Source organism: Capra hircus, chromosome 19 (genome assembly GCF_001704415.2).
Source record: "Capra hircus breed San Clemente chromosome 19, ASM170441v1, whole genome shotgun sequence".
NCBI classification, from domain to species: domain Eukaryota; kingdom Metazoa; phylum Chordata; class Mammalia; order Artiodactyla; family Bovidae; genus Capra; species Capra hircus.
Window position 1 is genome coordinate 37,625,302 of NC_030826.1, and position 23,885 is coordinate 37,649,186.

General features: G+C 46.1%; 1 pseudogene; it reads right to left on the bottom strand.

Moving 5' to 3' along the window:
* The window catches only part of LOC102170462, an 83,536-nt pseudogene that overhangs the window by 16,698 nt on the left and 42,953 nt on the right, over positions 1–23,885 (bottom strand).

Sequence of the window (23,885 nt, forward strand, 5' to 3'; positions counted from 1 at the left end):
TGTTGTATCACTCTGGTAAGTGCTTTCTTCACAAGCCTCACTGTTTAGTCCTCCTCACAACCACCCTACAACTAGTTACTACCATCCCCACCATGCAGACAAGGAAACTGAAACTTAGAGAGGTCACATAACTTTCTAAGATCGCAATGACCACTGGAGTAAATACCAGAGCAGAGACATGAGCTCGAGCCTGACTGATCCGAGAGCCTTATTTTTGACTCTTATTTCTTACCTTTCAACCAGAGGAGGAACATCCTTCTCTTGGAGGCAGTTCTGTCTGAAATGTGCTTTCCTTCTCAGCATTATACGAGAAACTCTGAACATGGAATTGTAGACCTTCTCATCCCCACTGCTGAATAAATGCGATTTGTAAACACAAAAGTTCTTTCGTGCTCAGCCAGGCCAGTCTCCCCACCTCCCTGAGGGGATTCAAACACTTCCCTGTGTTTTGTAATCTCAGGTGGATGAAGCTGGTGTTGACCACCTGAGCGTAGGGGTCATGGCTATTTTTTTCAGTTCCTGCAAACAAAACATCTATCGGAGAAGTGAGGAGGCAGGTGGAGGACTGGAAGGGGGACAGCTGCCTTCAAAAGATATTTAGGTTCCATGTCTTTTCATGGATTCCCAGAGAAGCAGCTCTTGGTAGGCAAAGTCTTTACCCCTGGTTGGACTGGAGAAGGTTAAAGGACCTCAAAATCAGCATAGCTGGGATGCCACCACCTCCAGTCCTGCCTGACTTCAGTGAACCTAGTACTGACTAGGCTTCCTCTCCTGTGTAGCGGCAGCCTTCTCCCACTGGTGAGAAGAGCCCTGGGCTATCATCTGGTGTGGTATCAAATATTTAGCTGGAGAACTTTCGGAGCGCTTCAGGGACGCAGGGAACTGTTTAGATATCAGATTCTCTCCTGCCAGGTCAAGCAAACCCCCTGTTGACGAATGGCTGGGTTTCCTCAAGCATCTTTCCCAGCAGCCAGTTATCTTACGTGCCCTTTAACTGGCTGTCCAGCTGAGAGGCCCCAGGCCTGCAGAAGCTGTTCTTCTAATCCCCATCTCAGGCTCAAGCTGCTGCAGTGGGCGATGGAAGATTGTTTATAAAAGTTGAAGGCTCACGGCCTTGCACCTGGTTTCTGTCTGGCCCACGCTGACGGGGATGAAGGATCCTTCATTTATCTCAGCCTCTCTTCTCAGGCAGCTCCCGCTGTCATGGCAAGCTAGGGCTGGTGTTTCACTCCCTGATAAGCAACCTTCTGAGGAGCTGGGGAGAGCCACTCACAGGCCTCACATACATACCTCTCTCGAGACCCCCACCCTAGTCCAAAGGGCAGCAGGGCTAGATGGGGCAGGGGCTTCTGAGGGTTTAAATAGAAGGTCAAGTGGGTCCTGATTCCAGCTATCTGGTGGCAGGGCATTTTGCTCTTTATTTACAGATTTTGGAAAGAGGTAGCTAAATAATCCATCTGCCCTTTTTTACTTCCAGGAGAATAAGAGAGCAAGGACATCTGCTGGGCAAAGAACAGCAGGGATGACCCTGTTATATGAAGGCTGGGGACAGACAAAGTAGAGAAAGACCCACTGGGACAGACAACACTCAGGAAGGAAGGATGGAATTTAGTGTTAAGAGTGCAGACGCCTCCTCCCTAGAAGCCCCTCAAGACAGAGAGGCATTCACGATAATAATTAACATTTATGGGGTGCTTATTATGTGCCCAATCCCTGCACTAAGCACTTGATCTCATTTAAAACCCAAGAGGTAAATACTCTTATTACATCCATTTAACATATGAGGAAATAGAGGCTTAGAGAGATTAAGTATACAGCCAGTAAAAAGAGCTGAGATTTAAACATAGGAGAGTTCGTTCCAAGGTCCCAAGCTCTCAGTGGCCATGCTGTAGTTGAGAGACACTCTGCGGGCAGCTGAGTGTGAGTATGGAGTTACGTGGCCACTGACGTGTGTTTGGGAACGTGGCTGCCTGGTTATACGTGGTGACAACCCTGGTACTTGCATGCACCTGGGATGAAAAAGTAACCCACTGGTGGGCTAGAGAAGGCAGACAGCAGAGAGTGAGTGTGAATCGGTCCCTCAAGGAAGCAGAGCTCGGAGAGGGGGACAATGGAGCTCCTGACAGCTGTGGGGGTTTTGAAGAGGCAGATTTCCCCTTAAAAACAACTGCTTCCTTTTGACTTGGAGAAATCCATTTACTGCCTCCCACGCTCCTGGTAAAAGTCAGTAACCCTTTGGACATGGATTCCAATAGTAAACAGTGGTAGTACTCTTTGGATAGAACCAGAGGTTAATAATCTCAGTTTTTCAGTCTAGTCCAAATAGCTGAATAATGCACTGGCCCTCTAGGAGGGTGTCCCCTTACTGCTGGGTCAGTGTTTGGAGTTGTTGGACAGGTCAGCACCTTCCTCTGCACTGGAGAAACTGGGTCTGGCCAGAGGATCTTCTTTCTGTTCACAGACTGGGCCTTTCAGCCCCCGCAGATGCACCTGTTGTCCTGATGATCTTGGAGAACCAGGGAAGAGGGAGCGGATGGTGTAGTATGATCATCCCTGGCTATCAAAGAACCCTGTTGTAGGGTTTGGAGCATCTTTACTCTCAAAGATGGTTGTACTATTGGCAGCTGAGTGGAGAAGAGGACTGAAAGCTTGAGGTAAAGGTTTCAGTCCCAGGAAGGGCTGGACCAGGACTCAGGATATGTTCCATTGTTTATTCCACCACTGAGTTGCTGTGGGGCATTAAGAAAGAGGCCTCACAATTCCTGGACCTCCTCTTCTGAAACACAGAAATGTGTCCCATTCTCTGTTATTAGAATGTGTCAAGGACAAGTGGGACCACTTAAAATAGGTGTCCGCTACATTTAAGGCAAGGTGGCTTTGACAAAGGTGAGTCCATGTCTCTGTTGTCCCTCTACCTCCTTCGGCTGAGGTCTGGGCTTTTTTCTTTATTGGAGCAGCCAAATCATCTCCCAGGACCTTACTGTCTGGGGGCAGAAAGTATTGACTGAAGGCTTCAAGCTTGATTCCTACAATTGCAGCTCCTATCTGACCCCTTGAGGACAGACAGTTGGAGACAAGGGGAGATTGGGGTGGGGTAGCGGGGGGATGCTCTGTTTCATACTCTTCCAACCTGACGCCGCCAGGACTGGGATGGTGACAAGACCTGGACTCAGCGTGCAGAGAAGCTGAGCCTTGTGGACAAGAAGCAGATAAACTGCACCAGGCCTCTTAATGAACCCAGCGCCAGCTTCAGATAAACTGTCACCACTTACCCCTCCCAGGCCTCCCTTCTCCAGGAAACACTCCCTGCTTTGCATCAGCAGCAGGCTTGCAGGAGCAGGGGCCCCAGTGCCTGTTGCTCTCCAGAGAAGTTCTGGAGTCCAGACTTTCAGGAACTCTCGTTAGACATGTATTTGATTTCTGTTAGCTCCAGCTGAATCCGACTCTCCAGGCCCAAAGAGGAGCTGGAATTTAGCAACTGTTGGGAAAACACACGTAAAAACCACCAGGGGAATGTTATTTTTAAAATGTGTTCTCCAGGACCTCAAGAATATGTTTGCAGACAAGTTCTTTAAAGAGGTAATTAAGGTAAAATGAGGCCATTAGCTGCTGCTGCTGCTGCAAAGTCGCTTCAGTCATGTCCGACTCTGTGCGACCCCATAGACGGCAGCCCACCTGGCTCCCCCGTCCTTGGGATTCTCCAGGCAAGAACACTGGAGTGGGTTGCCATTTCCCTCTCCAATGCATGAAAGTGAAAAGTGAAAGTGAAGTCGCTGAGTCGTGCCCGACTCTTAGCGACCCCATGGACTATAGCCCACCAGGCTCCTCCGTCCGTGGGATTTTCCAGGTGCAAGAGTACTGGAGTGGGGTGCCATTGCCTTCTCTGGAGGCCATTAGAGTGGGCCCCAATTCAATATGGCTAATGTCCTCATATGAAGAGGCGATCAGAACATGAGAAGACCATGCGAAGACAAGGAGATGGCAGCATTTACCAGCCAACAGGAGACTACAGAAGAAAGTAACCCTGCCAACACCTTGATCTTTGATTTCTACTCTCCAGAATTTAAGAACAGAAATTTCTGTTGTTTAAGCAAACAAAAAAGAATGTGTTTTGCTTTCTTGGTTTTTTGTTTTTTTTGTTTTTTACTTTTCATTTCTCTTTTGAATCATAAAGTCTTTCTAGCCATAGAAGAGGTATGTATATTATAAGCAGGTAAATTCTGTTTAGAAACGTTGAGAACTCCATCCCAGACAACCTGGGTGGTAGCAAAGATAAGACTAAAATCTGAAAGTCTTGCTTCTCATCAGGAATATTTCATTATAATATTTCCTCCAATAATTGTCCGATTGTATGCTTTGTTTTGGCCTTTGCAGGCCTGGCCATGCAGGTCTGAGAAATGGATCATCTCTTTGTAGGTAACTGGGACAAGCATACTCAAGCTCACTTCTCTGCTGCATACTGCTAGGATAACCCTTTGTAGTTCCTCAGCCTTGAGACCAAAGAAAGAACCTAAGAACAGCAACAAAAACATCAATGGTTTAATTGGGTAGGGGAACCTTACCCAAAGGGTCCTGGAGTGACTGACACCTTATCATGTGTGGCAGATGGTGGGCTCCTAGGGTAGAAGGAGGCTACCATCTATAAGGGGAATCAACATCAGGGGGCTCATCAGTTACCAGGGGCTAATTAAGCCCTGTAATTAAGAGGAGTGGATAGTCATATGAGTGAAGAAGGGACTGGTCAAACAGGGGATGCACAAACAGCAAGAAAACAGCCATCTTGAGTGGCCCTAACCGTACACCACATGCACTCACAGGAGTTATACAAATGTTAACCAAATATTAAACTCCCTAAGAGTGTGAGCAAATGATCATTTTTATTAGGGAAATGGAGAGGCATTTTCTGAAGGCATTTGAAAGGGAAGTAGATGTTTCTTTTTGTTTGTTTGTTTATTGAGTATAGTTGATTTATAATATTCTATTAGTTTCAGGTATACAGCAAAGTGATTCAGATTCTTTTCCATTATAGGTTATTAAAAGATATTGAATATAGGTCCCTGTGCTATACAGTAGGCCTTTGTTGTTTATCTATTTTATATATGGTAGTGGGTATCTGTTAATCCCAAACTCCCTCCGCTGCTTTTTCCATTGGTGAACCGTAAGTTTTTTCCTATGTCTGTGAGTCTGTTTCTGTTTTGTGAATAAGTTCATTTGTATTACTTTTTAGATTATACGTATAAGTAATACCATTTGTCCTCTGTCTGACTTACTATGATAATCTCTAGGACCATCCATATTGCTGCAAATGGCATTCAGTTCAGTTCAGTTCATTCGCTCAATCATGTCCGACTCTTTGCAACCCCATGAATCGCAGCACGCCAGGCCTCCCTGTCCATCACCAACTCCCGGAGTTCACTCAGACTCATGTCCATCAAGTCAGTGATGCCATCCAGCCATCTCATCCTCTGTCGTCCCCTTCTCCTCCTGTCCCCAATCCCTCCCAGCATCAGAGTCTTTTCCAATGAGTCAACTCTTCGCATGAGGTGGCCACAGTACTGGAGTTTCAGCTTTAGCATCATTTCTTCCAAAGAAATCCCAGGGCTGATCTCCTTCAGAATGGACTGGTTGGATCTCCTGCAAGGAGAAGACCCTCAAGAGTCTTCTCCAACACCACAGTTCAAAAGCATCAATTCTTCGGCGCTCAGCCTTCTTCACAGTCCAACTCTCACATCCATACACGACCACAGGAAAAACCATAGCCTTGACTAGACGGACTTTAGTCGACAAAGTAATATCTCTGCTTTTGAATATGCTATCTAGGTTGGTCATAACTTTTCTTCCAAGGAGTAAGCGTCTTTTAATTTCATGGCTGCAGTCACTATCTGCAGTGATTTTGGAGCCCACCAAAATAAAGTCTGACACTGTTTCCACTGTTTCCCCATCTATTTCCCATGAAGTGATGGGACCAGATGCCATGATCTTTGTTTTCTGAATGTTGAGCTTTAAGCCAACTTTTTCACTCTCCTCTTTGACTTTCATCAAGAGGCTTTTTAGTTCCTCTTCACTTTCTTCATTCTTTCTAAATAGCTGATTAATATTCCATTATATATATATATATATTTATATATATACACCACATCTTCTTTATCCATTCATCTGTCAGTGGACATTCAGGTTGTTTCTATGTCTTGGATATTGTAAATAGTGCAATAGTGCAGTAAACATTGGGGTCCAGGTATCTTCACAAGTTAGAGTTTCTGTCTTTTCTAGACATATACCCAGGAGTGGGATTGCTGAATTATATGGTAAGTCTATTTTTAGGTTTTTAAGGAATCTCCATACTGTTTTCCATAGAGGCTGCACCAATTTATATTCCCACCAACAGTGTAGGAGGATTCCCTTTTGGCTATCCCTACTCCAGCATGTATTATTTGCACTTTTTGATGCTAGCCATTCTGACTGGTGTGAGGTGATACAAGAGGTAGATACTTCTCATCTGGGACAATGTCAATGACTATAAGCACACTGAGATGACTTCTAAAGGGTCTCTGAACACCAGGATAAGGTCCAAGCCCACAACTGGGGAGGCTGTGAGGTCTCTAACCTCAAGAAAATCTGTTCCAACAGTTTCAAAAGATTTGATGAGAATTTGGCAGGAGATAGTTGCAATCTGTAGGATATGATTTAATAGGATGAAGGACCTCCTGATTTTTATTCCAGTGTTTTTACATCCAGGGTAAATATTTTTAACTGAAGGAGATAGAAGAATCCCATTTCTTTTTTGGACCCAGCTGCTAAGTTTGGATGGATTCTTATCCTCTAATAATTTCACCTAAGTAAGCAAAGACACGTCGTAAATTTCTTGTTACCCACACAGTGACTGTCTACCTCAGTTCTACTCACTTAGTAGGGGTCTATGGATTTCTGGATGAGATTTGGATGTTTAGTTAGTGCAGATGTTCCTCAGAGCCATCCTTTTCATTTGATTAGTAAACAGTCCAGTCTTCCCTTGTAGCTCACTCAATAAAGAATCTGCCTGCAATGCAGGAAACCTGGGTTCGATCCCTGGGTCGGGAAGATCCCCTGGAGACGGAAACGTCAACCCACTCCAGTATTCTTGCCTGGAGAATCCCACAGACAGAGGAGCCTGGCAGGCTATAATCCATGGGGTCACAAGAGTCACATGACTTAGTGACTAAACCACCACCACCAGTAAATAGTCCATAGCGTTTTACCCAAAGTGTGATTTGGATCAGCCTCAATAGCATCATCTGGGAGCCTATTAAAAGTGCAGAATCTCAGGCCTACCCAGATCCACTGACCCTGAGTCTGTAATTTAACAAGATCCCCAGGTGAATCACATGCCCATTAAAGTTTGAGAAGCACTGGTCCATATTACATGATCTCATCTGATATTCTCTATGAGGTAGGCAGGACAACTACTTTTATTTTCGCTACATATCAATGGAAATTGAGACTCAGAGGTCAAGAAACTTGCCCATGCTCATACAACTAAATGCAGGATTTGGAATTTGGATCCAAGTCTTCTTATTTTTTAAATTTATTTATTTGGCTGAGCCAGGTCTAAGTTGTGGCATGTGGGATCTTTAGTTGCAGCATGTGGACTCTAGGTCCCTGACCCAGGGATCAAACCCAGGGCCCCCTGCATTGCGAGCGGCCACTAGGCCACCAGGGAAGTCCCTGGACCCAACATTTTTTGATTCCACATCCCAAGCTCTGTCTACTGGGCCAGAATTCGGAAGAAGGAGAGATAAGCAGCTGACTCTGTGCAAATGAAATGTGCTGCGACCTGGCCCCTTTGTGCTCCTGTTTTTCTCACATGTAAGATGTTCTCTGAAAGAGGGAGAGCTGTGGTATTGAGCTCAGTTCTTCCTTCAGTCCCTTTTCCCCCAGCTATGTAACAGCATCTCTAACCTGAGCCAACTGCTTCAGAAGGACAGGCTGTTAGCAATAATTGCCAGCACCTGTCACAGTGCCTGGCATTTAGCATGTACTCAACAAATGTTTGTTGAGTCAAATAGAATTACCCAGCATTAGTCCAAGCTCTCAACTGTTGATTATCAAGGCATACCGGTGAAGCAGTGTTCCAGGTTTTGGTGACTCCTCTCTCTAGTCTTAGAGTAACATTCAAATTACAGGTCCTCCTGGCAGGAATTAGGGACACCAACTTCTCAACCTGAAGGGCAGATTTTAAAAAGATATTCCATTGTCTGTGCCTATCTGTCCTCTGGATAGGGTCCAAGCCAGGAGCTGGGAGGGCCTGGAGTTGTTGAGGGCAGAATTTACCTGCTCACACTGGAGAACAGGCTGTGCTGCATGTTCTTTGACTGGAAGCTTGGAAAGTGTGGGAAAAGTCAAGAGCACTGGCAGAGCCAAGTTTGAAGCCAGAGGTCAGAAGAAAGAGATTACTGGGTCACAGTTACTGAGATCTGCTTGTAAACATTGGCTAGTGTTTGAGGCTTTCTCTGAGATTGTTGACAATGGGAAAAAGCTAAAGTTAACCACACAGGGGATTTCAGTGCATCTAAACAAACACAGGGTTGAGTTAGAGATGCCTAGCTTTCTTTGCTTGCTTCTCCAAGGGAGCAGAAATGAAGCAAAGCTCTGAGGAGGGTTGAATTATTATATCGTAAAATATTTTCTGAAGATCTGAGCTATGAAGATGGACCTCAGTAGTAAATTTGACAGCTGTTCCACTTCTTGTACTTTAGCACTTCACACCAACGCATAAGTGAAAGGAATGTGCTATCTTTTCCAAGGAAGGTGTCAACCCTCCCCACTGTGAACAGGGCATGTATGTGGGGGCTCTTCTACCTGGGCACGGCTAGTTGTGCTGCCCTGCCCACATGTTCTCACCCAGCCTTCTTGGTGTTTGGTGAAATCTGTGGGCCATAAGACAGATAAACCTATAACTTTGTCTTCCTTTGAGCATGCCAGATCCTTAGCTATAGAGCAAGTGAGCCCCAGATGCAACAAGATGCAGTGTGGCCTTTGATCACAGGAGGATTAGAGAGGCTTGGCTCATCTTTGTCCGACTTCCTTAGTAGCTGGCATTATGACTATTTTGCTTCCACATCACAGTCTGGGGAGGAGATTCAGCTCTTCTGGTGTGTGGAGGCAGAAAGTCCTCCTGGCCCGCCTTTGTCCCTACCCTGCTCAACTTGTTTTGGCTAGGCAATGTGCAGCCTTAGGATTGTCTACAAGCTAGATCAGAGAGAAAGGCAATACCAGCTTCAGGGTATATAAATTTCTAGCTTCAAGGAGTTGTTCTCAGAGATGTGTAACTCCATGCCTCCTGCCTTTAATTTACTGCTTTGTTTATTTCACAGCATTGTTGGGAGGCAGATAGCTTTCTTTCCCTTCCTGCTATTCTCCTCACCAAAATCTTCTACTCCAGGCTCTTTGCTGGTTGGTTCATTCACACAACAAGTATGGATGTGTAGAATGCTACGGAGGCATGGGAGATAATCAACCACTTCTTCTTGGCCACCCTCAGTGTCCCATCCTCAGACTTCCATCACAGCATTTGCAGTATTTTATTACATTTATTTGGTATGTTTTCATGTATCTCTCCTTAAAAGACAGTGAACATTTGCAGGAAAGGAGTCACATTTGTCCTTATACTAAGCATCTAGCCAAGATGTCTGGCACATGGAAATATACAGTAGAGTTGATGAAATTGGATGAACAAGGAGAGTTGAAAGGATGAAGATGAGTCAATCGGAGAGATCCAAGTCTCCAGAAGAAAAACAGTAGATCTAAGTTCTTCCAAGTAACCTGCGCCTGGAGTCAGCTTCCGAAATGGTTCTGGGATTAGAGATTCGATCTCTTCAATCTTGACCTTGCTACAGCTTCAGTGTCGTTACTGTGCTATTGATAGCATCACAGAGATATTTGTCAGGACTGGGGACAGCTTTTAAAATATCATCATTTTGAGTGCCACAAAGGACATTTATCAGTGATTGAGCATCGCTTAGAGACTGTTGCGACAATGAATTTTGTTAATTGACTTGTAAAATTATCGATATACATATTAATGTTCACTTTTTGTGTGTATTCTTAAATAGAACTAGAAAATGTCTAAGGTGAAAAGACTGTAGAAGGAAGTTCACCCCTTCTTTTGACAAGAGAGGAATTGAAACTCAGAAACTGAGCAAGAACAGGTCACCAGCTAAGGGAAGAGGTGGGATTAGAACCAAAGCCTTTTAAATCATGATACAATGCTGTGAAACTGGAGAAGATGGCAGTGACTGTGCAAGAGCTTTACTGCTCTCTTATTCAGGGGACTGGAGCATTTCTCTGACTTTCTCTCCCCCACAACCCCATCCCCCACCCCCATTGCTAACAGTTATTGAGCATTTATTATATTCCAGGTACTTTGGCATCCTCTCACTTAAACTTCACTATAACCCTATAGGTAACCCCAATAAAATAATAATCACAGGAATCATTCTTCTCATTTTATAGAAGAGGCACAAGAAGTTAAACTTGCCCAAGATCATATAACTAGTAAGTGGCAGAGCTGGAACTTCAGCTCGATGTGTCCCCCAGTAGAGTCCATGTTCTTAACTACAGTATTTCCATAGCTTTACTCAGACTTAAGCAATATTCCACTATGGAGAACTGAACACTTGCTGAGAAAGGAAATACGTCTCATCAATGAAGTACCAGTCCTCATCCTATTTTGTACACGTCTCCACTATAGCTGTTTGCAATGCTTTGTTTTTATGTTCATCTCTTCCATTAGAGGGCTTCCCTGGCGGCTCAGTGGTAAAGAACCCGCCTGCCAGTGCAGGAGACACAAGAGATGCAGGTTCGATCCCTGGGTTGGGAAGATCCCCTGGAGAAGGAAATAGCAACCCACTCCAGAGTTCCTGCTGTAATAAACCCACGGACAGAGGAGCCTGGTGGGCTACAGTCCACGGAGTCACAAAGAGCTGGGTACGATTGAGCATGCACACATTCTTAATTTAGAGTAGAAGACATGTATCTTCAGAGATCGTCTTCTAGTAGAGGGGATGTATCTCTCCTCTTTTATTTCCAGCACATACTGCAGTGTCTGGCACAGAGATGGTGCCTGATAAATGCTGAATAGAGCTCTGATGGAGCTCATGGGATTACCCAGCACTAGCATGACAATTCAGAGCCCCTGAGCTGGGGACCTGACCCACCACATTTGTCCTTTCTGCTTAGTTTCCTTGTCAGAGAAAGAGCAGCCTCTTTCATGCCTTACAAAACTGAAATGTCAGTAGCTAATCTTCCAATCTCTGAAGCTTAGTGTCTGGCCCAGTTTCTTCTTTTCTGGGTGCATTCTGGCGGTCCAGATAGCGCCCTCCCAGTGAGGATGGGCTCTACAAACCCAGGGGCTATGATTCCTGGACTACCAGTAGGCAGAGTGTTCCACATGGGAAGCTGCCTTTGTTCTCCAGTGTAACAGCAGACCCTTTATTAGGCGAAGGCTATGCAGGTGGAGGGCCTCCCAGGTGGTGCCAGTGGTAAAGAACCCGCCTGCCAATGAAGGAGACACAAGAGAGGCTGGTTCCATCCATCGGGAAGATCCCCTGGAGGAAGGCATGGCAACTCACTCCAGCCTTCTTGCCTAGAGGAGCCCATGGACAGAGGAGCCTGCTGGGCTACAGTCCAAGGGGTTGCAGAATCCGACATGATTGAAGTGACAGCATGTGCAGGTGGAGGAGGGCAGTGGCTGTATGGGAAATCCCTCCCTCTCCTTGGTGGCTTGGTTGGACTTCCCCAAGCTGTGGATGACCTGAGTTTGGCAGCACTGGTCTCATAAGAAGATTATTGGGGCTTGTTGCCTACCGAAGGCTAACCTGGCTGTCTGACCCAAGGCCAGTTTCCCCAGATCCATGTTTTCAAACTGGGAGAAGGGGACATACCAGCCACCCTGATGTCTGACCTGAAATCCCGCAGTGTCTGACTTGAAACCTCCACGTGGGAAGGTATCACCTCCACTGTGTCCTTTGCAGCTTCTGGTCACAGTTCCACAGGCTCAGCATCTGACTCACCACACCCAGTCCCTCTTCCCAAGGACTGAACTGACCTGACTCAGGCCTGACTAGGGGGTGCCTCACCTTCCAAGTCTTTGCCCTTCTTAGTGGCCAAGGAGTCCCAAGCTCCCATAGAAAGATGGCCTGTTGGCCAAAAGCCTTCTGCAAGAATGTGCTCTCCCGGGGGCAAGGACAGGACTCTTCTGCCCGGCGGAGTCCCCGGGAGAGGCGAGGACTGTCACTGGAGGAAGAAGCAACGTCCCCCACACTATAAATACTTGTCTGTGTCTCCTGTAAATCTCCAGCTGTGTCGGCGAGGCACGGGGAAGAGAGCTTGAATTAGAGCCCATTAGAGACCGTATTCTCCCGGAGGAGGGCAGGCCTGCCCGTCAAGCGAGCCCCCCAGGCCCGCGGGGACCCCTTTGGGGGGAAGCGTCTCTCCTGACAGCTTTCCCGGCCGCTGCCCGGGGCCGGCGAGCTTCGGGAAGGACGGACACACTTTCCCCTTTGCTCTTCTGCCCTGTGTGGCGAGAGCACCCGGGTCGTCCCGGGGGTGCCCTCTTCCCGGTGAGTGCGGGCGGGGTGGGGGGGTTGGTGGCGGGGGTGGCGGGGAGGACGCGAGGAAGAACCCAGACGTGGCAGAAGCAAACTGCCCGGGCCGGTGGGTGATTTATGAAGTGCTGAAAAGCATCTTCGAAGCTGTCATTTATCTTACAGCTCTCAGCCTAAATAAACACAGAATCCGCCTAATTATCGTTACAGTGGAAACACAACACCCGAACCTCCTCGCCAGCGCTGCCAGCGGGTCTCCGGCGCGCTCCGCCCGCGGCCCGGCGCCCGCATCAGCCCACAGCTGCACCCTAGCGGCGGCCGGTGCGCCCGCCGGAGGATGGGAACCGCAGCCACCCGCCCGCCTCGCTTCTCTGCTCTCCGGACGCCCCTCATCTCCCTCCCTCCTTGCCGTCTCTCTCTTTCGCACCTTCAGTTCATGCACCCAAGAGTGCACCGCCCTGGAAAACAATTTGTCAAGAGCAGAGCCACCCGCTCCATCCTGCTGGGAAACTGCACCTGCTGCCCCGGTGCAGCCGCGGCAGGGGCTGGAGAGGACCCTGGGCCTGGATGCGCCTACTCTTTCCCTGTCCTGGGAGCTTCCTTGAGTTGTCACCTGACCCAGCCTGGCCCAGGGGACTGCTCCAAGGTTAAGGGAGCTCTCTCTGTGACTGACCATTTCAGAAGAGGCAGAGGGGCCGGGAATGGTCTTGGACATCACTTAGGGTAGAGTGATACTGGTGCTGCTTGGTGCTTTTGTATCCTCGCAGGGAGGAGGGAAAGGCTGTCCTGCTGGATGGTCCTTCCTCTCTCTATGTCTGTTCCTGGACTTGAACTCAGAACTCCCCTTCCTCATGGGCATGTGGGAGCCCTCCTCCCTTTGGAGACTCTTCTGTCCTGGGTGTCTGAACAGAGAGGAGATACTTCAGCAGCGAGCAGGACAGTGATATCCAACGAAGGGGGGCTGGTTCGGGGTGAAACCCTCATCCAGTGGGGTACCTTCTCCAACTTGGTTCTGGGGAGATGGGGCTCAGGGCCAGGGCTGTGTTTGACTCATTCTAACAACCAAGGGGAATCGGCCCCATGACTAATAGAATCATAATCCCTTCAACTCTGCAGGAACCAGTTCCCTAAAAATGGGAATTTCCGAGCCCAAGGCAGTGTATCATCAGGGACAGTTCTGGATTTCCTCCACGTGGCATTAACTTACACGCTAGCATATACATTACACTAGCCATATAACTCACTCCTAATTTACTGTTGTCTTTCTGTGTGTGCAGGGTCTTGTTCTTGAAGACGAATTTGGGTATCTAATAACAAAGTAAAGGAAGGATTCCTCAAAGCAGGTGTAACCTGAGTAGACCTCCTGGAGGATGTGGGCTTTGGAAAAGGGTATAAATAAAGAAACAGCTGCCACCTACACGTTGGATGGGAATGGAGAGGAAAGCTTGAGGAGAGAGAAATTGGGAGTGACCTTATACAACAGAATAAGAAGAAGTAGTAACTCTGTTTGCTCACTAAGGGTACAAACCTGGGTATTTTTTATTGTGATTCTTGATTCCTAACTTAACCCTGACTTGGTCTGTCAGAGGAGGATAGAATGCTGTCCCCTGCTGTTTCTTAGTCCCAGAGGTGAGGCCAAGCCAGAGCAGCCAAAACTGTGGACCCACAGAACGGTGAGGGGCTCTGGCAGCTGGGTTCAGAAGAGAGGCTCTTGAATTCAAGACTTTTGATGACACCAGCAGCCTCTCTGCTAGTCTGTGAGTCCCTCCCCTCCCCAAAGCACAGGAACCCACACTCCCTCAAATCTGGTCTACTCAGCCAAGTCCTGGAATCCAGCTCAAAGGAGAAAGTCAGGGCCTTGTTCATAGTACGCAGAGGAGTGTAACAGAGGAGTGTAACAGAGGAGAGATCCATTTGTCACTAGTTATACCACTGCTTATCCATTAAAGTAAAATAAAAATACCTGTTCCCTGCCTGGCTCCCAGAGCGACAATTCAAATGAATGAGGATGTAAAAGCTCTTGGTAAGAAAATCTCTCCCTGGGTATTTCCAGATGAAAGAACAGCTCTTTAGCACTTCTAGTGAGTTAGACAGTGAAGCCTCTCCTTACAGCTGGTGAGATAGTCTCTGCATTTTTAAAATATAATTTTATTTATTTATTTTTGTGCTGGATCTTTGTTGCTGAGTGAGCTTTTCTCTAGTTCTGGAAAGCGGGGGTTACTCTCTAGTGGCGGTGAGCAGGCTCCTCATTGTGATGGCTTCTCTTGTTGTGGCAGAGCACAAGCTCTAGGGCGCAGGCTTCAGCAGTTGCAACATGTGGACTCAGTAGTTAGCTCCCAGGCTCTGGAGCGCAAGCTCAGTAGTTTCGGTATATGGGCCTCATTGTCCACAGCATGTGGGATCTTCTGGGACCAGGGATCGAACCTTTGTCTACTGCACTGGCAGAATTCTTTACCACTGAGCCACCAGGGAAGCCCTCTGCATTTTTTAAAAGAGGGGAGCATAAACCTGAGAACAGTTGAATAAATTTTCTGTAATCACACAGTAAATTACTCTTGAAGACTTGACTCTTTACTGGATAAGTTTTAAGAATATATGGTTTGAGTTGTTGTTGTTCAGTCGCTCAGTCATGTTCAACTCTTTGTGACCCCACGGACTGCAGCACGCCAGGCCTCTCTGTCCTCACCATCTCCTGGAGTTCATCCAAACTCATGTCCACTGAATCAGTGATGCCATCCAACTATCTCGTCCTCTGTCGTCCCTTCTCCTCCTGCCCTCAAACTTTCCCAGCTTCAGGGTTTGAAGGAGAGGGATAAATTAGGAGTTTGGGATTAATATATACATGCTACTATGTATAAAAAGATAACTATTGTATAGCACAGAGAACTCTACTCAGTATTCTGAAATAACCTATAAGGGAAAAGAACCTGAATCAAAATATATATGTATGTATTAATGAATCATTTGGCTGTACATCCAAAACTAACACAATATTGTAAGTCAACTATATTTCAATTAAAAAAATAGAAATGCAAAAAAAGAATATTTGGTTTGCATTAACTCTTTGAAGGCCAAGACAGAAGAAAAGCACATTTTAAAGTGGCATGTCTACAGCTTGGTGAGAAAATACACATTTAATCGAAAGAGCAGAAAAATTCTCTCCTGGTGTCTGTTTTGTTGAGTCTTGCTAGTTTTTGTGGGTCCCTCTGCCTTTCCCCTCCCTATTTTCTCCCCTCACCTTGCCTTTCCTTCCCTCCTTCTTTCCTGCATAACAGTCCAGTCAGCAGTTTTGTCCCCAGGATGCTTTGCTTTTTCTGCTGCCAGCCCTTTCCTGCCGGCTGCCAAGGCCTCCCCTCCCTCCCAGCTTCCTCAGTTGATCCTGTGCAGGAGTCGATAGCTTATCTCCACGCAACAACAAGAAAGTGAGATAGTGTGCTTAGAAGTCAGCCACCCCAAAGCATTTCGGGAAATGGCCGGCTGCTATGAACAGTCCTGTCCCCCTAACCACACCCCCACCCCCAAGCCAAGAGCACACACAAATACTTCTGTCTTTCTGGTCTAGTCTGTGCTTCTACAGTCAGTTTGGACAGACAAAAGAAAAGGCCCTGCCAAAGAACTGAACAGACATTTCTCCAAAGAAGACATACAGATGGCTAACAAACACATGAAAAGATGCCCAACATCGCTCATTATCAGAGAAATGCAAATCAAAACCACAATGAGGTACCATCTCACACTGGTCAGAATGGCTGTGATCCAAAAGTCTACAAGCAATAAATGCTGGAGAGGGTGTGGAGAAAAGGGAACCCTCTTACACTGTTGGTGGGAATGCAAACTAGTACAGCCACTACGGAGAACAGCGTGGAGATTCCTTAAAAAAACTGGAAATAGAACACCCATATGACCCAGCAATCCCACTTCTGGGCATACACACCAAGGAAACCAGAATCAAAAGAGACACGTGTACCCCAATGTTATCACAGCACTGTTTACAATAGCCAGAACATGCAAGCAACATAGATGCCCATCAGCAGACGAATGGATAAAAAAGCTGTGGTACATACACAATGAATATTACTCAGCTATTAAAAAGAATGCATTTGAATCAGTTCTAATGAGGTGGATGAAACTGGAGCCTATCGTACAGAATGAAGTAAGTCAGAAAGAAAAACACCAGCACAGCATATTAATGCATATATATGGAATTTAGAAAGATGGTAACAATGCCCTATATGTGAGACAGTAAAAGAGACACAGATGTAAAGAACAGACTTTTGGAGTCTGTGGGAGAAGGCGACGGTGGGATGATTTGAGAGAATAGCATTGAAACATGTACAATACCATATGTGAAACAGATCGCCAGTCTAGGTTCGATGCATGAGACAGGGCATTCAGGGCCAGTGCACTTGGATGACCCTGAGGGATGGGATGGGGAGGGAGGTGGGATGGGGGTTCAGGATGGGGGACACATGTACACCCATGGCTGATCCATGTCAATGTGTGGCAAAAACCACTACAATATTGTAAAGTAATTAGCCTCCAATTAAAATAAATTAATTAATTAAAAAGAAAAAAAAAAAACGAAAAGGCCCTGGGCAGCTGAGGGTGCTCATGTTTTTCAGATGTCCAACTTCAAAGGGAGTTCGAGTCCTGATTTTGTCTTTGATATGCTGTGCAACATCAGGAATGTTATTTAGTCTCTCTGGGCACCAGTTTCTGCAGGCAGGTACAGTCCAACCAGAGTGGGCCTTTATGTACGTGACTCTAGATTTAGAATACTGGCAGGTCCCATCTGAGGAATGGACAGTCACTGTCATTTCCAGTAACTTCTGCTGGGGCATGCCCTCACTTTTCCATTTCCTTTCTTTGTCATTTCATTCTGCACGCCAATGACCTGACATGGAAATTTTGTCCCAGTCAGGGATTATCTCACCTGGAGTGCTCCCAGTTTCAATTCTGAGAAACCCTCGGGGTTGGAATTACATTAGTCATCAGTTCTTAACTTTTCCTCTACGTGAGAAATATTTTCCATTCCCATAAGGCGATAAAAAGTAGAGAAATTGCTTCTGCTTCAGTCTAAGCCAGTGGTTTTGCCTCCTTCCCCCACCCACTAAAACCACAAGAGACAACTGGTATTGTTTGGAGATGTTTTCAGTTGTTGAAACTGAGAGGGAGTTGCTCCTGGCATCTAGAGAGTGGGGGCCATGTTGCTAAACATCCTATGGTTCACTGCACAGCCCCCCACATCAAAGAGTTATCTGAACAGAATGTCAAAAACGCTGAGGTCGAGAAGCCCTGGTCTAAGTTGTCATCATAAGCAAGGTTCTTGGTGAAATTTTGGAGCTCATAGGACATGGTTGTTGTTATTGTTTAATAGAATATGGAGGTGGCAGGAATTTGGACCCAGAAGGGTTCCATAGAGTAGGTAGATAGTGCCTCTGGGTTAGGAGACATCCTGTCTGAGGGGAGAGACATGTTTCTGAAGCTCATGCCTGGGCACCGGGTAACCTAATGAGAATCATATAGGAATGTGGTACGTGACACCAACATTTATTTGCCTATTCCACTTAACTGAGCTCTTCCCGTGTGACAGGTCTTATGTAAGGTGGTAAGGACGTCCACCCTGAGTTCCCAATCCGTACACCCAGGAGGGAATTTTCCTTCCTCTTGATCTTCATTCCAGTCACCACTGTAGGCAGTTTTGGCCAATATACCTGTGAATAGGAAGGACGTTTCAGAAAAAGAAAAGACAGTATACAGAGGTTCCAGGGAGCTGAGTTGTTAAAACATTGGGTGTACTGTGGGCAGTGCTTAGAGAAGTAGAAGCCAAACTTGCTGGAAGAAAAAAATTCAGTTCCATCATAAGATCTGGTAAGTCCCTGGGTCAAGCAGGCAGTCACAGAATGAGATGCTCTGAGAGGTGAGACTTGGTAATTGCTGTTGGACTTGGGGCTGGTGTCTGAAATTCCCTGAGTTGCATGGACTAAAAGGATCCAACACAGACAAGGCTTTGCAATATGCCTCGGAGCCCATGGTGAGTGTTCTATGAATATAACAGGAAGCAAGAAACGCTAGCATGCCTAGTGCAGCCTAGAAGAGCTCTGGTTACTTTCACATGCAAATCTTCCTTCTTTACCCTCCTTGTGCAATGGGATTAACTTGCTTAAGGGGAAGAAGAGGGAGGGACCTTAGAAAGTGGGAGTCCTTGTCAGCACTGGCATAAGTAGCAAAAGGCCAAATATTTGATTCTGAATTGTCCTGCCAGTAACTTTATAGACATGAACAAATTCCTTTTCTCATGTAGTGGGATATAGGATAAATAAGCATCTATAAGAAATAATACACATATTCATTCAACTTACATTTATTGAATACTTATAGTATACAGGAATTATTCTAAGTACTCTAGGGATTATAAGGATCCATTTATTGATTATTTATTCATTCACTAACAGTCATATATCCAACACCAACTCTGGCATTGTGCTAAAAGCTTGGGGTGCAGAAATAAAACACAACCCCTCCTTCAAGAGTCCATGGGGAAAAATAATTTCTTAAATTCCTTGTACCAAGGAATGGTACCAAGTCCTTGTACCAAGTCTCAAGCCAGGAGCCTTCTGTACATTATTTCTACAATATCCATAACAACTTTGAGCCTATTTTATAGGTGAAGAAACCAAAGCCTCCAAAGTTTAAGTCAATTGTATGGCATTTCCTCAAAAAATTAAAAATAGGATGACCATCTGATTCAGCAATTCCACTTCTGGGTATATACTCAAAAGAATTGAAAGCAGCGTCTCAGTATGGTCCAACCCATGACCATAGCATCCCTATTCATCATCACCAAAAGGCAAACAACCCAAGTGTCCACCAGCAGATGAATGAACAAAAACGCGGTGTATGCATACAATGGAATATTATTCAGTCTCAGAAAGGAAGGAAATTCTACATTTCTTGCACGGCAACATGGATGAAACTTAGGGACATTATGCTAACTGAAATCAGCCAGTCACAAAAAGACAAATACCGAATGATTCTTTTTAAATGAGGTACCCAGAACAAAGTCATAGAGACAGACAATGGAATGGTAGTTGCCAGGGTATAGGGGAGCAGGGCACGGGGTATATTTGTTTAACGGGCACCCAGCTTTTCAAGATGAAAGGAGATACGAAGATTGGTTGCTTACCGATGTGAATGTAAACACTAGTGAACCGAATGCTTAAAAATGAATAAGATAGTAAATTTTTCTTTGGCAGCACTGATTGGCTTGCAGGATCTTAGTTTCCTGACCAGGGATTAAACCTGGGCCATAGCAGTGAAAGCAGTGAGTCCTGACTACTGGACCAGCAGGGAACTCCCCATGATGGCAAATTTTAACAACAAGGATTTACTGTATAGCACAGGGATCTATATCCAATATTTTGTAATGAACTTTAATGGAAAAGTATAGAAAAAGACTATATATATATATATGTATATGTATGTATAACTAAATCAGTTTGCTGTACACCTGAAACTAACAATATTGTAAATCAACTATACATCAAAAAAATTTTTTTAAGATGGTAAATTTTGTTATGTATATTTCTCCATAATAAAACAATGTTTTGTTTTTTTTTTAAAGTTTAAGCCACCTATCCCAGATCTGATTCTAAGGTCTCATTTTTCTTCTCTTATAGAAACAAAGATAAGGAAGAAAGGAATGTGTCCTTGTGAAAAAAGTGAAAGTGTTCATTGCTCAGTCATGTCTGACTGTTTGTGACCCCATGGACTGTAGCCCGCCAGGCTCCTCTGTCCATGGAATTCTCCAGGCCAGAATACTGGAGTGGGTTGCAGTTCCATTCTCCAGAGGATCTTCCCAATCCAGGGATCAAACCCAAGTCTCCAGCATTGCAGGCAGATTCTTTATCATCTGAGCCACCAGGGAAGCCCAATGTGTCCTTAGAAGAATCCAAACAAGGAATAATTTGCTAGTGTGTCATCCTTTGCCTCCAAATACAATAGCATGACTATTTTCCTCTGGGTAGCTGGGGCCGGAAAGCAGTACTAGCCAGTAGCTCCACTCTCAGTCAAGGTTTAACATCATTTGCAGAGTCTGATGCAGTTGAAGATTCAGACTTCTCTCAAAATCTCTGTTCAGGAAGATCTTCACCCGGTCCCCAGTCTCATCCACTCCCTTCTATCCACTCACGCTCCTTTGCAACTGCTCCCATCTAAGAACAGAGGTCACTCCTAGTGGAGCCAGCTTCTATGAAGGTGGAGGTGTGAAGCCCCAGGCAAACTGTGAAGCAGGCAACGTTTTTCCTTCAGGCCTTGGGCTTTCCTTTTCTGCAGCTGGCACAGGGCTAAGAGTTAGGAGACTTGAGTGGCAGCTCCTGCTACTAACTAGCTGTGTGACCCTGGAGAGACAGCTGCCTTCTCTAGGCCTTGGTTTCCTCATCCGCCGCATGAGGGGTTTGTTCTACAAGGTGTCTGAGGCTCCCCTTGCATTGTTGACCCTGTAGGAGCTTTGAAGCCCTGATCCCTTCACTCCACTGCCTCCCCAGGGTCCCCCTGTTCTGTTAGACCTTCTGTTTCAGCAAAACTAGCCTGGACAGGCTCTGATACGTTCATTCTCACAGAGGTATATTTTCTCCCAAGAGTATTTGCATTTCCACTGGGATCCAGATGAGAGGGAATGAGGCTCTAATTAGGACTTCTTTTGATTGCAGGAGCAAAGGGCTTTTGAAGGGGTAGGGGGAGGTGGGGGAGGGACGCAGTCCAGATGCCAACTGGCAAGGCAGGCCCTGGTCTATGACTCAGCCCTCGGGTGCAGATCTCAGCACACCTCTGCGTGTGTAGCCCAGGTGCTAACCCACCAGCTATCCTCCTCTCCTTCCAGGGACTCTGGAGCGATGCTGGCAGCCCCTCTGTCTCTGGAGAAGTGAGTTCCAGCTCAGATGCTGATGAGGTCATCGAGATCCCCAGTTTGAGCTGGAATTTGGCAGGAGGGCTGGTGGAGCAGCTGTTTGTGGTTTCTCTTTTCCTCTGAAGGAAAATTTGAGCAGATGATCTCCTCGGTGCTGCCTGTTTCCATGTGAGGGAAGCAGGATGTGGCTCTGGGTCAGTAGAATGGGAGGGAGTTTGGCAAGGGGAGTCTGGGGCAACATACAAGTGACATATTTCATGAGATGAAAGATCCCATCTTCTTTCAATAACTTCCTCAACTCTGCTTTTGTTCTTGGGAAACCTCATTTCTCCCCTAATATTTATTCATGAGGATTTTTGTTTTTGGAGACATCGAGGAACAGCTGCTTTGGGTCTAAGGGAATTCACTCCACTGTGAAGGCAGCTTTTCATCTACTCAGGGCAGCCAGGCTCCTCATCAAGAAACGTCAGCTCCTCAGGGTGGAGGGGCCTCCAGCGCCAGCGGGATTAATGTGCAGTCATGGAGGGCTCCCAGAATCCTCTACTCCTGGCCAGGCAGCCCTGAGGTTTGGGCCCAGGGCAGGGGCAGCTTCAGGAACACAGAGGTGCGCGTGACAGGAGAGGCGTTGGTGTCTGAGGACCTCATGGAGCCTCTTTGGCAAGCAAAGCTCTCTACTGGAGGCTCCGAGAGCTAGGAGATCCAGATGGTCCTTGTCTTTCAGAGGCTTGTGTCTAGTGGGAGAAACCAGGGACTTCTACCCACCAAAAAACAAATCCAATAAGTGCTCAGTAGGGAGTGCAGAGGGAAGACAGAATTAGAAAAAGATGTGCGCAGGGTGGTTTTTTGTTGTTTGTTTGTTTTTATCGACGCATAGTTAATTTCACAATGTTGTGTTAATTTCTGCTGTATAGCAAAGTGATTCAGTTATACATATACATATACTTATTATGTTCTTTCCTACTACGGTTTATCACAGGATATTGAAGAGTTCCATATGCTATCTAGTAGGACCTTGTTGGTTATTCGTTCTATACATAATAGTTTGCACCTGCTAATCCCAAGCCATCCCTCCTCTACCAGCTTTCTCCCTTGGCAACCACAAGTCTGTTCCCTATGTCTATGTATCTGTTTCATAGAGAAGTTCATGTAATATTTTAAATTCCACTTATAAGTGATATCATATAGTCTTTGTTTTTCTGTTTCTGATTTACTTCACTTAGTATCCTAACCTCTAGGTCTATCCATGTTGCTGCAAAGGGCATTATTTCATTCTTTTTGTGGCTGAGTAATATTCCGTTGTATACGTGTGCCACATTTTCTGTATCCATTCATCTGTTAATGGACATTGAGGTTGTTCCATGGCACAGGGTGGTTTCGACTGGGAAGTCAGGAATTCTAGACGGTCAAAGTCAAAAGTGACTTTAAGTTCTAGTCCAACTCTGTTACTTTCCAGAAGGAGAGACAGTGAGAAGTGACTTGTCTAAAGTCTGCATCAAAGATGAGATTCAAATACAGGCCTTCTGGCCCGAGCCCAGGGCTCTTTCCTTTACATTTGACCTCTAGATGCCTGGTTTGCCCTTCATTTTAGGTGTGCAGACTCAGCACAACTCACCAGGACTCACTAACCCTGCTCCTCCCAGCTAGCTCCCCCTCAGTCTCAATCTTTTTGGCCTGGGTTTCCCCTCATCCTTCACTGTTCACTGCTTTCTTATTTAATGCCCATGTGAGCAAACTCTGCTTTGTCACAAGCCTCTGTAATAATGCTCATGGAATTGTGGACGTAAGGCTCCAGGTTCCACATGAAAAAGTCATCCTGGGAAAGTTTGTGCCCCAGAAGGGAGCATTGACTTTCCAGAAAGAAAGATGTAGGCAAATCAGGACTCTCTTCCTGAGGCTCTGAACTGGTTCCTCTCATTTTGCACCACGGGTTCTTCAGCTCTCCAACCCAACACCAAGCCTCATCTTCCAGGGCTTTCAGCTGCTCCTGTCTTCCTGGTTACCTTCTCTCCACCTATCCCCTCCCCCAATTCAAGTAGGAGCTTTTATTTATTTATCATTTAGGCTGCTTTGGATCTTAGTCGTGACCCTCAGGATCTTAGTTGAGTCCTGCAGAGTCCTTCGGTGCATCCTAGGGACTCTAGTTGTGATGCGAGCTCTGGAGCACGTGAGCTCAGGAGATACAGCACGTGGACATAGTTCCTCCACAGCATGTGGGGTCTTCGTTCCCCAACCAGGGATGGAACCTGCATTCCCTGAATTGCAAGGTGGATTCTAAACCACTGGTCCACAAGAGAAGTCTCCAGGTTGGAGCTTTTGGAAATGTTTGTCATTGGTCCATTGGATTAACTTGGTCATTTGGATTAATGCTCCTAATTACACACCCTCCACTGGCTCTG